The sequence below is a fragment of the Schistocerca nitens genome, chromosome 4, assembly GCF_023898315.1.
Source record: "Schistocerca nitens isolate TAMUIC-IGC-003100 chromosome 4, iqSchNite1.1, whole genome shotgun sequence".
NCBI classification, from domain to species: domain Eukaryota; kingdom Metazoa; phylum Arthropoda; class Insecta; order Orthoptera; family Acrididae; genus Schistocerca; species Schistocerca nitens.
This window is the reverse complement of record NC_064617.1, coordinates 692,157,496-692,175,136: the sequence shown is the minus strand read 5'-3', so window position 1 is coordinate 692,175,136 and position 17,641 is coordinate 692,157,496. Positions and strand designations below refer to the sequence as shown.

Genomic DNA, 17,641 nt, shown 5'->3' with positions numbered 1-17,641 from the left:
CTTACCCTAGTCGGATAAAAATAAGTAAAATTTAATTTTTTACTTGTTTTAAGACTAATTAAAACACATTATTAAAAACCATGTTTTATTTATAAACTGTGTTAGTGCTTTTAACAAGTGATTAAAAACAATTTATTTTAAACATGCCAACTCTGAGTAGAATTTGGACAGTCAGCCAGAGACAATGCTCTACGAATACAATACACCCGTTTTGACGGTTCGTTAAAGAACTGACCTCTTACTGGTATATTACATTCATTAAATGTCTCGAAACTTCTCTTATTACTTTGCACAGGAAAGACAACAATGTTTGTACCTTCCTTTGAACAGTATGATTACGGTGCTTTTCAGTCTCTTGATTTATATACATTCTAAGAGAATTCTTGTCGGTGAACTTCAGTTTAGCTTCTTTCCAGAAACGATTAATTTCTTGCTCAGGCGTGTGTCTCGACTTGTTGGCATGCGCTTAACAGAGGCAATGTAAAAGGTTTGACACACATTCGTGTTGAACACATTAACATCGACTTCATATGCGTTGCAGAATATCACGATAGACTCACTAACTGACGCCGAGTGATTTCAGACACCTCCCCAAATGACACTTGTGCGGCACTTGTTTCAAAATGGTGAATCCGGGACAAGCATGGGTGTAAAGTTTTCAGTTCAGTTCAGAGAGGCCATAAAGACTGATGGGCACTTTAATACTGGCCATGCTTGTTATCAGTTATACACGCTGCCGTAACATTAATGTGAGCAACGTCAAAGTTCGACGTCAGCATGCAATAACCAATCAGATACGGAAAGTGGCAGCAATAGCAGTGGAGGTATTTCCGAGGATTGTCCAGAAAGTAAGTTCCGATCGGTCGCGAAATGGAAACCACTGAGAAAACCAGGTAAAGCTTTGCACAGATGTGTTGGGCAGTGTCTCTAGTATGCCCGTCGATCGTGTCGCGTCGTTCTTAGGGAATAGCGTCTCCCGCCCAGTATGAGTGCCTGGTTAGAGATTTCGCCCGTGTCATGCAGCTCATATAACACAACAGTCGAGCAGTTCCGCCGGCCGGGCTGGCCGAGCGGTTCTAGGCGCTACAGTCTGGAACCGCGCGACCGCTACGGTCGCAGGTTCGAATCCTGCCTCGGGCATTGGTGTGTGTGATGTCCTTAGGGTAGTTAGGTTTAAGTAGTTCTAAGTTCTAGTGGACTGAAGACCTCAGAAGTTAAGTTCCATAGTGCTCAGAGCCATTTTTTTCGAGCAGTTCCTTCTTCATGCCAATTCTCGGCCGCACACTGCAGGGGCAATGAAGACGCTCCTGTTGCGTTTCCGATGAGAAGTGTTTGATCACCCACAATACAGTCCGTAACTGGCTTCCCCTGAGTCACATCTCTGCTCACAAGAACTGCTGGCTATGAAGACAAAATTTTTCCACAGACAACGAGCTGCAGACCAGTGGAGATAACTGGTCGGAAGCACAGGCGGCTGCTTTCTATTACGAGGATACTGGAAAGTTGATACAACACAACGACAAAACTCAAAGTTGGAGCGGCGACTATGTAGAGAAGTAGGTGGAAGGTGTACCTAACTGTTTCAAATAAAACGTTTCTGGTTTTTACTGTGGTTTCGATTTCGCGACCGATCGGAACTTACTTTCTGGACAATCCTCGTAAAGCCCATCGTGGAGGATGTGAAAAATAGTACCGTCATCATCGTAATGCAGAACGCAGCGACTTTTCTGACGTCCAAAAGGGCATGATCATTGGCTTTTGGGTCAAGGGAAGCCTTTCCAAAATGGCTAAGTTTGTGCACTGTTTGCATGCCGCTGTGGTTAAAGTATGCCGAGCATGGCAAAATGGCGCTATCCAAATCTGGCGCCGAGGCAACTGTGGTTCACCACAAGCCACAGATACAGAAGCCAACGACAGCTGCGGAGAGGTGTACGGGCGAACACACGTGCAATAGTTGAGCAACTGACTGCTCAGATTAACCAAGGGGCTACCAACACTGTCTCTTCAACGACTGTTCAGTGAACGTTGCTGCGTATGGGCCTCCGCAGCAGCCTGGTTCGTGCACTCGTCCTGACTGCTATTTATCGGCAACGAAGGCTGGAATTTGCTCTCCAATACCGCAAATGGACGTCCTCAGAGTGGCCACAGATGGCCTTTTCAGATGAATCACGTTTTATGCTCCATAGGACAGATGACGTGTACGTCTTGAAAGATCTAAAAGCAAACACCTTGCAAACAGGAGGGAGCGTCACAGTCTGGGGAATGTTTTCGTGGCACTCCCTGGATAATCTCGACATTCTGGAAAACACAATGGATCAACTCAAATATGCTTCTATCCCTGGCGACCATGTCCACCCCTACATGCTTGTTTTCCTTGCCACGATGGCGTATACCAACAGAACAGTACAATGTGTCACAGTGTATGTGCGTGGTTCGAAGAGCACGATTTGTTTACTGTACTCTCCTGGCCACCATATTTCCCGTATTTAAACCCTGTCGAGGCTCTGTGGGACCACGACGATCGAGCTGTTCGTCCCATTGATCGTCAGCCGAGAAACCCGGAGCAGCTGGCCACAGCGTTGGAGTTGGGAACGCTCCACGTCCCTGTCCGCACCTTCCAGAACCTCGTTGACTCTCGTCCTGTTTGTCTCGTGCTGTAAAAGGTGGTTATTCAGGCGTTTGACTGGTGGTCACATTAATATGACTGGACAGTGTATAAAACAAGACGTTATCTTTTATAACGACATATATTCTTTGAATTAAATACACTCATGCTCATAAATTAAGGATAATTGCAGAATGTGCTGCCACACAACATGGCACTACACATAACTGGCGCTAATAGTATAGGCACATAGGGAACACACACGACACAGATCTGTAAGTCCACAGTAATGGTGATAAGTTGAGAAAACCGTCCCGAAACACATCTGCTACAAAACGCCACTGTTTCCTGCGCGCCGGCCGCTGGTGGCCGAGCGGTTCTGGCGCTACAGTCTGGAACCGCGCGACCGCTACGGTCGCAGGTTCGAATCCTGCCTCGGGCATGGATGTGTGTGTTGTCCTTAGGTTAGTTAGGTTTAAGTAGTTCTAAGTTCTAGGGGACTTATGACCTCAGCAGTTGAGTCCCATAGTGCTCAGAGCCATTTGAACCATTTTTTTGTTTCCTGCGCATGTACCCCGACATCAATATGGGACATGATCACCATGCACACGTACACAGGCCGCACAACGGGTTGGCATACTCTGGATCAGGTGGTCGAGCAGCTGCTGGGGTACAACCTCCCATTCTTGCGCCAGTGCCTGTCGGAGCTCCTGAAGTGCCGTAGGGTTTGAAGACGAGCAGCTACACGTCGACCGAGAGCACCCCAGACGTGCTCGATAGGGTTTAGGTATGGAGAACAGGCAGGCCATTCCATTCGCCTGATACCTTCTGTATCAAGGTACTGCTCCACGATGGTAGCTCGGTGGAGCCGTGCGTTATCATCCATCAGGAGGAAGGTGGGACCCACTGCACCCCTGAAAAGGCGGACATACTGGTGCAAAATGACGTCCCGATACACCTGACCTGTTACAGTTCCTCTATCAAAGACCTCCATACGGGTCCCTTTCAAGGATATTAAGGGGTTGGTATCTGGTTCCTGGTTCACACCAGATGAAAACCCGGCGAGAATCACTGTTCAGACTATACCTGCACTCGTCCGTGAACATAACCTGGGAACACTGTTCCAAAGAGCATGTACTATGTTCTTGACACAGGGCTCTCCTGTGATCAGGGGTCAGTGGAATGCACCTTACAGGTCTCCGGGAGAATAAATCATGTCTGTTCAGTCGTCTGTAGACTGTGTGTCTAGAGACAACTGTTCCAGTGGCTGCGGTAAGGTCCCGAGCAAGGTTACCCGCAGTACTTCGTAGCCGTCTGCGGGCACTGATGGTGAGATATCGGTCTTCTTGTGGTGTTGTACACTGTGGACGTCCCGTACTGTAGCGTCTGGACACGTTCCCTGTCTGCTGTAATCATTGCCATAATCTTGAGATCACACTTTGTGGCACACGGGGGGCCCGTGCTATGATCTGCTGTGTTTGACCAGCCTCCAGTTGTCCTAGTATTCTATCCCTCATAACGTCATCAATATGTGTTCTTTGAGCCATTTTCAACACACAGTCACCATTAGCACGTCTAAAAACGTCTGCACACCTACTCGCTGCACCGTACTCTGACATGCACCAACACACCTCTGCGTATATGGACTGCTGCCAGCGCCACCGTGCGACGACCGCAGGTCAAATGCACCGCATGGTCATACCCCGAGGTTATTTAAACCCGCAAACCGCCCACAAGAGCGGAGCGTTGTTTCACCATGTATCAGCATTATCCTTAATTTATGAACATGAGTGTAGTTGACGTGAAATTTTCACAGCCTCCCCCCCCTCCCCTTTAAATGAAATTTGGTAAGATTTTGCTGAACCCTCCACCAGTTTGAACTCACGTAATTAATTGGCGACCCCTTATACCTTTTCCTTTTGATTGTAATACGGTACTAAATGTAACAGTTGTGGTGGAATTACTTCATATTTAGCTAAGACAGTATAACGCTACCGGCTGTTATTAAATTAGCAATACCCGTTAATTTTACATCTGTGAGAGGCTCGTTTCTCGAAAGAATTATACTGAAAGGAAGCAAGAGCAGAACAAGCGGGATTCGAACCAAGGTTCTGTTACCTATAAGTAAACTGCAATTACGTAAAAGAAAACTGTCGCCAGCCTAATTATACAAATTTATACCAAGTATTTGCGCTGTTCATAAAGAAATTTAACTATTGGTATTTATGTTACTTGACACTGAAATTATGTTTCCTAAATGGGATAGCAGATAGCAGCAATGTACCAGTGATTTGACGTGAACAGTACAGAAGTAACATTAAACGTTTTGGCAACAACTGGCCTTCAGTAACACTTACTACTTGCATATTGAGGTAGGACCACTAATGGTCGCACATGCAATGGATTACTGATGGTGGAGCACTATTAACATGGACATGAGATTCTTTTATCAGTTTCATTATTGGAAAATACTGTCATTGAAATGGTTTTCCGATACTTATTTTCTCTGTTCTGATTACTATTTGTTTTCTCAAGGAGCATTCACTTCTTTATGCTGTTTAGCTCAAATGAAACACATTGTCCCTAGATATGTTACAGTTTGAAATGTTGTAGCCAGCTGCTTATTATAGCACACATTGTTATAAAACTGGCAGTTACACTTCATTAGTACTGTAGTTGTAACATAAAATGCAAAGCTGGCTCAACAATTATGAAAAGGGGGGGGGGGAGGCAGGGGAGGGACGACAGAAACTGTGAAACTATGAAAAACACTTTTACCGACAAACTTATGAAAAATACAAATATTATTTCAAACCTGCACATTAATTACTCCTCAAGTTGGCACCTCAGATTTCCTATCCAATAAATGCTCTGAATAATTATAATTTTATGGAGGTATCTTTAATACTGTATTGAGATTTCAATAAGGACAATATTTAAGCAAAGCACTTTCGACCTTTTCTTGGCAATTATACTTTAGTGAAACTTTCTACTATCATTCTATGAAAAATGCGTGGAGTGCTTCAGACACAAATCTCACTGAATATTTAAGAACTTCACTATTCCTCAGTAGTTATTAAAAGTTGTTACAGTTATCAATTACTAATCAGGTCAATAAAATAGGATTCTCGGAAACATTGCAGCACTTGGAAGAGGGCTCTGTGTAGGTGAATGATTAAGGATAAAATATATAGTATGAACAAAACAACATTATTATTTGGATGAGAAACCAAATAACTAGTCCCTGCAGTTTTACAGTACTCAAACGATTATTTAAGACAAAGGTGGGGTGTGTGCCTATCTTCTCTGGCAACTAAAAACTGACAACTTGTTATATAAGAAGCTCTGAAAATTCTCTTCTTAGCGTCGGATTTTCGTAGTTCGAAGCTAACCAATGTATACCATGAATAATAAGCTAAAATTCCTCCACATCGGAGGCTATATTGAATAATCTTGCTGCTCTTCTTGCCCCATTCAGCACTCAAGTTGGGAACAGTTTGCATGCTATTTTATTTATATTTATATGTCACGTTCCTTAGGACCAAGTTGAGGAGCAAGTCTCCATGGTCTTCGAACGAGTCAATGCGTGAAGTTATAACAGAAGAGTGATAACAGATAAAATGATGCAGACGATAAGCTTAAAGTTTAAAGAAATATAATCAACAATGTAACACAGGAATTAGCTTATGTTTTTAGGGGAGTTCCTCTACAGAATAAAGGGAGTGATCCACGAGAAAACGCTTCAGTGTACACTTGGAAGTGCGTGGATTACTGCTACGATTTTCGAATTCTTGTGCCAGCTTACTGAAGATGGATGCAGCAGAATACTGCACACCTTTATGCACAAGAGTCAATGAGGTGCAGATTGGAATGGTTCGAATGGCTCTGAGCACTATGCGACTTAACATCTGAGGTCATCAGTCCCCTACAACATAGAACAAACCTAACTAACCTAAGGACATCACACACATCCATGCCCGAGGCAGGATTCGAACCTGCGACCGTAGCAGTCGCGCGGATCCGGACTGAAGCGCCTACAACCGCTCGGTCACCGCTGCCGACGCAGATTGGATTTCTGCAAAGTATTAACTGAGTGAAAGCTGCTGACTCTCGGGAATGAGCTGATATTGTTAACAACAAACGCCATTGAAGCAAATACGTGTTGAGAGGCCATTGTCATAATTCCCACACCACTGAACAGAAGTCTACAATAGGTTAGCGATCTTACACCACATATTGCTCGAACCGCCCGTTTTTAAGCCAAAAATTCCCTTTTTGAATCAGAAGAGTTACCTCCAAAATTATACCATATGTCATAAGTGAATGAAACTACGCAAAGTAGACTCCTTGTCGTGTTAAACTAGCACTCATTTTAGATACTGCTCTAATGTTAAATAAAGAAGTATTTAGTTTTTGAACAAGATCCTGAACATGGGCTTTTCACAACAGCTTACTACGTAACTGAACACTTAGGAATTTGAACTGTTCAGTCTCACCAATCATAATTCTGTGTAATTAGAATGTCAATTTACGTTGAATTGTGTGTTATAAACTTTAAACTGAGTCTTGCTCTGATTTAGCACCAATTTATTTTCTACAGGCCATGGACTAAAGTCTTGAACTGCATTATTTAACGATGAGTCAATATTGCACACAACATCCTTCACCAACAAGCTGGTGTCATCAGCAAACAGAAATATTTGAGATTCATCAGTCATATTAGAAGGCATAAATAAGAAACAGTAGTGCCCTGGCACCGACCTCTGGGTCACCCCCCATTTCAAAGTGCTCCACAGGGATTGCACGTCGTAGCCATTCTCAGTACTGCGGAGAATGATCTTCTGCTGTCTGTTCTTAAAGTAAGAGGTGAAACAATTACGAGCTGCTCCCCTTATTGCATAGTGGTCCAACTTCTGCAGTAACTTTTTGTGATCAACACATTCAAACGCTGTAGTTAAACCAAAGAAGACGCTTAGCGTACGCAACCTCTTATTTAATCCGTCCATAAAACCAAATCGTACATGTAAGAGCAAATTATGTGAACTGAAATGGTTAATTACACTTGTATATACGGCCTTTTCAATAATTTTAGCAAACACCAACGGGTTAGAAATAGGTCTAAAATTGTCTGCATTATCCATTTCTTCTTCTTTATAAAATGGCTTCACTAATGAGTACTTTGATCAGTCAGGAAACTGACCATTCCGAAAGGAAAAGTTACAGATATGGCTAACCACTGGGCTAACAACTGCAGAATAATACACCACTGGCCATTAAAATTGCTACACCATGAAGAAATGCAGATGATAAACGGGTATTCATTGGAGAAGTATATTATACTAGAACTGACATGTGATTACATTTACACACAATTTGGGTGCACAGATCCTGAGAAATCAGTACCCAGAACAACCACCTCTGGCCGTAATAACGGCCTTGATACGCCTGGGCATTGAGTCAAACAGAGCTTGGACGGCGTGTACAGGTACAGCTGCCCATGCAGCTTCAACACGATACACCACAGTTCATCAAGAGTAGTGACTGGCGTGTTGTGACGAGCCAGTTGATCGGCCACCATTGACCAGACGTTTTCAATTGGTGAGAGACCTGGAGAATGTACTGGCCAGGGCAGCAGTCGAACATTTTCTGTATCCAGAAAGGCCCGTACAGGACCTGCAACATGCGGTCGTGCATTATCCTGCTGAAATGTAGGGTTTCGCAGGGATCGAATGAAGGGTAGAGCCACGGGTCGTAACACATCTGAAATGTAACGTCCACTGTTCAAAGTTCCGTCAGTACGAACAAGAGGTGACCGAGACGTCTAACCAATGGCACCCCATACCATCACGCCGGGTGATACGCCAGTACGGCGATGACGAATACACGCTTCCAATGTGCGTTCACCGTAATGACGCCAAACTCGGATGCGACCACCATGATGCTGTAAACAGAACCTGGATTCATCCGAAAAAATGACGTTTTGCCATTCGTGCACCCAGGCTGGTCGTTGAGTACACCATCGCAGGCGCTCCTGTCTGTGATGCAGCGTCAAGGGTAACCGTAGCCATGGTCTCCGAGCTGATAGTCCATGCTGCTGCACTGGACTCGCATTCGGGAGGGCGACGGTTCAATCCCGCGTCCGGCCATCCAGATTTAGGTTTTCCGTGATTTCCCTAAATCACTCCAGGTAAATGCCGGGATGGTTCCTCTGAAAGGGCACGGCCGACTTCCTTCCCCATCCTTCCCTAATCCGATGAGACCGATGACCACGCTGTCTGGTCTCCTTCCCCAAACCAACCAACCATGCTGCTGCAAACGTCGTCGAACTGTCCGTGCACATGGTTGTTGTCTTGCAAACGTCCCCATCTGTTGACTTACGGATCGAGACGTGGCTGCACGATCCGTTACAGCCATGCTGATAAGATGCCTGTCATCTCGACTGCTACATAAACCGCAATCGCGATAGGCTACAACCAGACCTTTATCAAAGTCGGAAACGTGACGGTACGGTTTTTTCCTCCTTACACGAGCCATCGCAACAACGTTTCACCAGGCAACGCCGGTCAACTGCTGTTTGCGTATGAGAAATCGGTTGGAAACTTTCCTTATGTCAGCACGTTGTAGGTGTCGCCACCGGCGCCAAACTTGTGTGAATGCTCTGAAAAGCTAATCATTTGCATATCACAGCATCTTCTTCCTGTCGGTTAAATTTCGCGTCTGTAGCACGTCATCTTCTTGGTGTAGCAATTTTAATGGCCAGTAGTGTACTTTAGTGTCTGCTCAATACCTCGTAATATCCACTTTCTATCCTAGTTATATGATTCCTTGTAGGAACAAAGTTTCTATTTAGTTCACCTGCTGTATCCAGAAATTGATTATTAAATACTGTACACATAACCGACTTATCAGTAACTGAAAACATTTCTATTATGCACTGACTTTATATCCTCAATCTTGTGATGCTGACCAGACACATCCTTCACGGCTGACGATATGGTTTTATTTTTATACTGAGAATTAGCTATTCTATTTTTGCATCACATACTTTTTGCCTTCCTAATAACATTTTTAAGCACCTTACAATAATGTCTGTAATGAGGTGCTCGAGCTCCACTGAGACTGCTTCCAACATTTTGAAATGATTCCCACTTTGTTCTACACGATATTCGTATCCCCTAGTCAACAGCCTAGGCTGCCTGTTAGTGCCAGTATCTTGTTTTGAACGTTCTAATGGAAAGCAACTTTCAAAGAACATGACAAATGTGTTGAGGAAAGCATTATATTTATCGTCTAGGTTATCAGCACTATTAGCATCTTGCCACTCTTGTTCCTTAATGAGATTTAAAAAGGTGTCTGTTGCAACTGGATTAGCTTTCCTAAATAGTTTAGAACTATATTTGACATGTGACAGCACAAAAACCGTTCGGCGTTAAAATTTGTGATTTATAGTCTTTCGGCCGGTCACCTTTTCGCTAAGAGAATGCCCCTCTAGTAATGAAGAATGAACAAAAATGTTGTCGTTGGTTATGCTACTGTCCCCCTGCACTCTCACTGGAAAGAATACAGTTTGCATCAGATGACATGAATTACGGAGTCTACCAGCATCCTCTTTCTCACACACTTACACAACTGATACTGAAGTCACCACATACAACTAGTTATTTGTACTTCCTATAAAGTGAACCATAATCCTTATTTAGCTTGAGCATAAATGATCTGAAATCAAAGTCAGGGGACCTATAAACAAAAACAATTAGAAGTTTACTTTTACTAAATTTAACCACAACATTCAATAACCTGTTCCGTGCAGTGCTTTGAAACATCAATGGACTCAAGTGGAATACCGTTTTTCATGTACATGGCCACTCCACACCACAAATAGCTCCTAGGAAAACAGCCAGAGAAGCTGTAGCCTGGTAAAGGAAGCTAGCCACCGACTAACTCGTGTCTTAAAAGAGCTTTGCAGTCCTACCGCTAAATCCATCTTTTCCATTCCCCCCAAGTCAGTTTCGTTGCGGAAGGGGATTCCTCCAGGTTTTACATAGTTACGGACCTACCTTCCCTACGCATGAACCAGTTCTACAAGAATAGTTTTAACATCCTAATACTCTAGCAGAACATTGCTTTTACAATTAAATACATACATTAACTACAGTGACATAAATAATTAACAGTATGTTTACATAAATGTTACATCGAAACATTAGACATAAGCAGACAAAGAAGTTAAATGAACTAAGTACAAGTGAAATAGATACTAGTGTTACAACAGTAATCTTATATATTAGAATTCAGTTACAGCTCAGACACCAAACTTAGAGAATTCACTTACAGTTGAGACAGCAAACTTATACAATAGAATTCAGATATTTCAAAGCAACAGTTTTCATTTCCACAGAAGTAATTGCCCCATGTTCGTGTAATTCTCCTGTAATTTATTCCTAAGATTCATTAAACTGTGAAAGTCTATATGTAAAATGTGATGATTGTGTATTTGTGAATCGGAAAAGTGAAATATGAATAAAATTATTTCCTGTTTGTAATGATATTTGTGAACTAGGACTTTCTCGTGGAGGTGCCACATTCAAATTTATCTGTGAAACAAATGAATGGTAGCAGCTGTTCGTTGTTATGTGTGCCCACAAGACTGAGCGGAATGAAAATTGCTGGAGGGTTGAGAGTAAGGTCATCTTCCTTAAAAAAAAAAAAAAAAAAAAAAAAAAAAAAAAAAAAAAAAAAACCACTCTGGGTTTGATTGTATATGGACAAACCAAACTCAGCCTTGGATCGAGGCCTGAACCAAATGGGATTAAACATTTCGAAATGGAATACCTTCCCAGTGATGCAGACGAAGCGAATGTATGACTGTGTGTGTGAAACACGAGTAGAAAAACCTATGGAGTAAGCATGGCGTAGTGTGCGCATGTCACCATCAAACTGGAATTTTCACGTGACTTCAGTACAATGCCATTTGTTTACATTTTGTATTAAGACTGAAACGTTAATATTAGATAAATGTTTTCGCTTTTACAAATTCATCATTAGCAGCTGCAATGATGAATAATTGTTGTTGCTACGGATGCAAACTGAAATACGCGAAAGGAGGAAAAGTTTATTTTCCTAGGCAAGTACCATAGGCAATGGACACTGACGAAAAAAATCCTGTCTGCGCCTGTGAATGATCACTTCATAAATATTCCTATTCTATGATTGGAATGCCTCCTTTTCCCTGACCTTATCCCGTTTCCTCACAGGGACAGCATGTTTGTAGTAGACACTGGCCGTGTCTGCGAACCGTGTAATAGCCAAAGAACCACATCCAGACCCTCCTCGTCCTTAATCCGCCAAGCGAATTAGACCTGGGGTCGTCGATTCTCTCCGAACCCCGGAAGGGTGCTTAAGTGCGCCGCTACTCGGGTGGCATGCTCTGGATAACTGGTTCCCATATTGTACTCCTGCACCGAATATATTCAGACATGAAGGGTGAGACTCTATAGACTGACATTAATTATAATTGCAATGGTCAGTTTTGGAGTTTGTTCTAATAAATTTTCAGAGTCAACGAACTTTATTACGAGACTGCGAACATTCTAGCTCTGGTGCTTCAGTATTTATTTAGTTTAACTCCCTGCTTGTACAGAATATCTTTTGCTTATCGAATTCGTTTGTTTCTTTTTATCAGAATAGCAGTCTATCTTATTCATGCTGCATCTCTGGCGTGTAGAACAACGTTTTATGTGTTCAATGAAATATGATTTCACACGCCACCATACTGTTAATGCACTATAAAAGATTTTTAGCCTGATCAAAGATGTAAGTGGCGCCCTGGAAGTTTTCCGCATATGACGAAGTAAGCCTGCCTACGATAGTTTTTATAGCTTCGCTCGATAGTAAGAAAGCAGAATCTGAATTAATCAGTGTGCGTGTGTAATTTTAACATTTTCGCATACACTGCAATTGGTTATCCCCAGCGACTCAGGTGCACTCTACTCTATATACGCTGATGTGATAAAAGTCAAGGGATACATCCCTTTTCCCGGAATAGTGCAGCGACTCTACATGGCCTGGACTCAACAAGTCGTTGAAAGTTCTCTGCAGAAATATGGACCCATGCTTCCTCTATAGCCATCCACAGTTGCTGTTCAGGTTTTTGTGCACGAACTGACCTCTCGGTTATGTTCCATAAATGTTCGATGGGATTCATGTTGGGCGATATGGCCAAATCATTCGCTCAAATTGTCCAGAATATTCTTCAAATCAATCGCGAACACTTGTGGCCTGATGACATGGAGCACTGTCATCCTTACAAACTCCATCGCTGAATGGCTGCAAAATTGTCTCCAAGTAGCCGAACATAACCATTTCCAGTCGATGAAAGGTTCGGTTGGACCAGATGCCCTAGTCCATTCCATGTTAACACAGCCCACACCATTATGGAGCCACCTCCAGCTTGAAAAGTACGTGGACAACCTGGGTCCATGTCTTTCTGGGGTCTGCGCCACACTCGAACCATACCATCAGCTCTTACCAACTGAAATCGGGACTCATCTGACCATGCCACGGTTCTAGGCGCTTCAGTCTGGAACCGCGCGACCGCTACGGTCGCAGGTTCGAGTCCTGCCTCGAGCGTGAATGAGTGTGATGTCCTTAGGTTAGTTAGGTTTAAGTAGTTCTAAGTTCTATGGGAGTGACGACCTCAGATGTTAAGTCCCATAGTGCTCAGAGCCATTTGAACCATTTTTTTGACTGTGCCAACTCTTTACAGTCGTTTAGGGCCCAACTGATACTGTCACGAGACCAGGAGAGGAACCGCAAACCATGTCGTGCTGCTAGCAAAATGACACTCGCGAAGGTCATCTGCTGCCATAACCCATTAACGCAAATTCCGCGCATTGTCCTGACGGATAGGTTAGTCGTAAGTTCCACATTGATTTCTGCGGTTATTTCACGCAGCGTTGCTTGTCTGTTAGCACTGACAACTCAACGCAAATGCCGCTACTCTCGGTCGTTAAGTGAAGGCCGCCAGCCACTGCGGTGTCCGTGGTGAGAGGTAATGCCTGAAATCTGACATTCTCAATATACTGTTGACAGTCTGGATTTCGGAATATTGGATTCCTCAACAATTGTGGAAATTAAATGTCCCATGCGTCTAGTTCCAACTACCATTCCGTGTTCAAAATCTGTTCATTCCCGTCGTGCGACCATAATAATGTCTGAAACCTTTTCACATGAATGACGGCTACGCCAATGCAGTTCCCTTTTACACCTTGTGTACGCGATTCTACCGCCATCTGTATACAGGGTGTTACAAAAAGGTACGGCCAAACTTTCAGGAAACATTCCTCACGCACAAAGAAAGAAAATATGTTATGTGGACATGTGTCCAGAAACGCTTACTTTCCATGTTAGAGCTCATTTTATTACTTCTCTTCAAATCACATTAATCATGGAATGGAAACACACAGCAGCAGAACGTACCAACGAACTTCAAACACTTTGTTACAGGAAATGTTCAAAATGTCATCCGTTAGTGAGGATACATGCATCCACTCTCCGTCGCATAGAATCCCTGATGCACTGATGCAGCCCTGGAGAATGGCGTATTGTATCACAGCCGTCCACAATACGAGCACGAAGAGTCTCTACATTTGGTAGCGGGGTTGCGTAGACAAGATCATTCAAATGCCCCCATAAATGAAAGTCAAGAGGGTTGAGGTCAGCAGAGCGTGGAGCCCATGGAATTGGTCCGCCTCTACCAATCCATCGGTCACCGAATCTGTTGTTGAGAAGCGTACGAACACTTCGACTGAAATGTGCAGGAGCTCCATTGTGCACGAACCACATGTTGTGTCGTACTTGTAAAGGCACATGTTCTAGCAGCATAGGTAGACTATCCCGTATGAAATCATGATAACGTGCTCCACTGACGGTAGGTGGAAGAACATGGGGCCCAATCAAGACATCACCAACAATGCCTGCTTGATGCTAGTACTGTAGAGCAATGAGTCGCATGTCAACACAAGCGCCGAAGTCAACATTACCTTCCTTCAATTGGGCCAACTGACGGAAGTACAGTACATACTGACGAAACTAAAATGAGCTGTAACATGGAAAGTAAGCGTTTCCGGACACATGTCCACATAACATCTTTTCTTTATTTGTGTGTGAGGAATGTTTCCTGAAAGTTTGGCCGTACCTTTTTGTAACACCCTGTATGTGCGTGTCACTATGCCATAACTTTGTCACGACAGTGTACACGAACACACAAGCAATTACAGTTTCAGATACATTAGGCTTTTTTAATTTTTTGTTTCTGACATATTATCCCAGCATCAAATTAAAACACTTGCCATCCCTTGGTTCTGAGCGATATTTTGCTGAAACTGGAAATTTCCTCCAAAATTTTCCCACCATGGATTCCCTCTGGCCCAATACCAGCTAACCTAGAGTTTGCTTGGTAGGATCTGGGTTCTACAATGGTTTCGAACGCTCTAACCTTCGGGATTGAGAGTAAAAGTAGAAAATAATAACTGGGACCGCCGTTCATATCTGTCCACTACTAGCTCTCCGGCAGTAGAACTGTCCGGTGCAGTCACGGGGTGCGGACTACGGGAGTGAGCGAGCACCACGGGCTGGATTGGACGCCTTGTTCTGATGAGATGGCGTGTGCGGACGCCCTATCATGCGTGAGATGTTCGATAGCGAAGTTGGACGGCTGTGTCTACGGTGAGCTGGAACTTTGAACTTTGGGAGACTGTGTTGGCGTCATGGCTGGTCAGCCATGTTATGCAGCGCTTCCACTGCAGTCACTCGATTTTGAATTTATGTCCTTATGGGCATTTAAAAGCTTCATTTGCTAGTGTTAGTCTCACATTATGCTCTGTTTAAATGGCTGCTTGTATATTTTTTCGTTACAGATTGAAATCGCAAAAGAAGTTAATTTGGCAGGGTAGATGTATTTCATCGCCAAGTATGACATTTGCGAAGGAACAGTTTTGGACTGCTATGTTTGTCAATAGTGCATTGTAACTAGTAATTAGACGCACATATTAAAATGTAGTTTATGTGAGTTAACAAATTTCACTTCTCTGTTTGTTGTAGAAGCTGATAATACTCTGTGCGCTAATTTTATTCAAGCTCTACAAATAAACTGGCTTATGCTTCAGGGAAGATAATGAAACGTACTTAAAAAGACTATCATGGATTATCGACCTTACTAATATACACGGGGGCTATACTGCCTCAGATATCGAGCAAGCCACAGATTTTACTCTGTTGCACGAATTTATTGGTGCACCTACACGAATTAGTGCTTCATATTTACCTCTGAGACGTAATTTCTCGGAAGTAAAATAAAAGTAGCTCCCTTCTCCAGTTCCAGCGAAGATTTTCGGACGTTTTTCCCCTTTTGTAATATCCCCAAAATGGGAATCCTTCTGGTGCCCTCAGGGTGCCGGGATTTGGCTGAAAATAACACAGTTTTGCCATCAATGGGCCGCATCTCACTATCTAGTTCTATCTCTCGCGGCAGACGATCAGAGAACAAGAAAATCAGTGTTGCTGTTACATGGCATACCGGTAAATAACAAAACTCTGCGCCACTTCACCTGCTCTCGAGAAGAACAAATGAAAGACGAGAAAAAACACGAAATAACGAATGATTTAACATTGTTTCTTTATTAAGTTACCCCGGATAAGAGGTTTTTCTCCCGCATGCCCTGCGCTGGAACGTATCGTGAGTAGATCAACGGTGCCATTTGAACAATTTTCCATCAAAGTGCACAACTCCACGTTCCACTGGCGTCCGAAACAAGCCTACGATGTTGTGCGACGCCTGATCATTGCTATAACGGAGCTGTTCACTGTCCAAATCAACGAGGAGTTAACCAGTCTCGCGTCTACCACAGCAGGTCTGAGAACTCTGATAATCGTGCTGCTGCGAAGCGGACAGTAGGTGTTTATAAAAATGTCAGTGTTGGTACGTACACAGAAAACACTTGAAACTGTTTGACGTCGGACTGTTGGATTGCTGTTGGTTTGAGACAGATGGCCTTCTCCGATTACTCACGTTTTCTGCTTCGTAGGATGGAATGGCATCAATGTGCTTCGCAAAAATATCGGAAGAAAAGCTTTTTGCGACAATTGCTCGAAGTATTATTCAAAGGTTGATGTTGAGGACGGACAGAAGGCGGTGAGGACGGCATTACACCATGGGAAATGTTTTCGTGCCGTTTAAATGGCACTCTTCGTTGATTCTGTTTCGAATACGTCTTCAGACGTGATGTTCACACATAAAATGTGGAGAGTAGGACATATTTGACAGAACTGCCAGGCCACATGGCTGGAAATTGACTTGAAGATCACAGCCAAGAACTTAAAATATTTTATTGGCCCCAAAATCCCCCGAGCCTTAAGCCAACTGAACAAGTGCGAGACCCCTCAGTTCTAATGCACACTATGGGACTCCAGATGTCGTGCAGACACATCAGTGCATCCCTTACAGATCCCCCACCTACCTACTCCCCCAGTATTGCACCATCACGTGTAATACATTTATCCCACTGTGAGACAAGACGGTTAATGCCTTCATGGAAAAATGCTAGCGATGATTATATACATGCGTGCCCCTCTTTACCCGAAGCAAATCGGCGGCTAAAAATGCTTTTCTTCAGGGCTCCAAGAATATGTAAATCGCATGGTGAGAAATCGGGACATGTGGCGTATGTGTAGAGCATTCCTATCGAAACTTCTGCTGCGTAGTCGAAACAGTCTTGGCAACATATGGGTGGGCAACATGGTTGTGTAAACAACAGCACAGATTTTTCCATGAAGAAATTGACTATCTTGTCGCCCAGTGCGTTGACTGCCCTTATATCAGTTATCTGGATTCATTCCGAATGTCCGTGAAAGAAATTGCATATGGATCTTCGATTCAACAGAGTATATTAATCATGCAATTAAAATAAAATGCGAAACAACACCATTTCCAGTTGGCTGCTGGCAACCGGGAGAGGAGACTCTGCAAAACGGCTGCGG

General features: G+C 43.4%; 1 protein-coding gene across 3 annotated transcripts in view; it reads right to left on the bottom strand.

Moving 5' to 3' along the window:
* Positions 1 to 17,641, bottom strand: part of LOC126251924 (ankyrin repeat and BTB/POZ domain-containing protein 2) — a 671,398-nt gene that overhangs the window by 423,795 nt on the left and 229,962 nt on the right. The gene's annotated exons all lie outside the window — the stretch shown is intronic.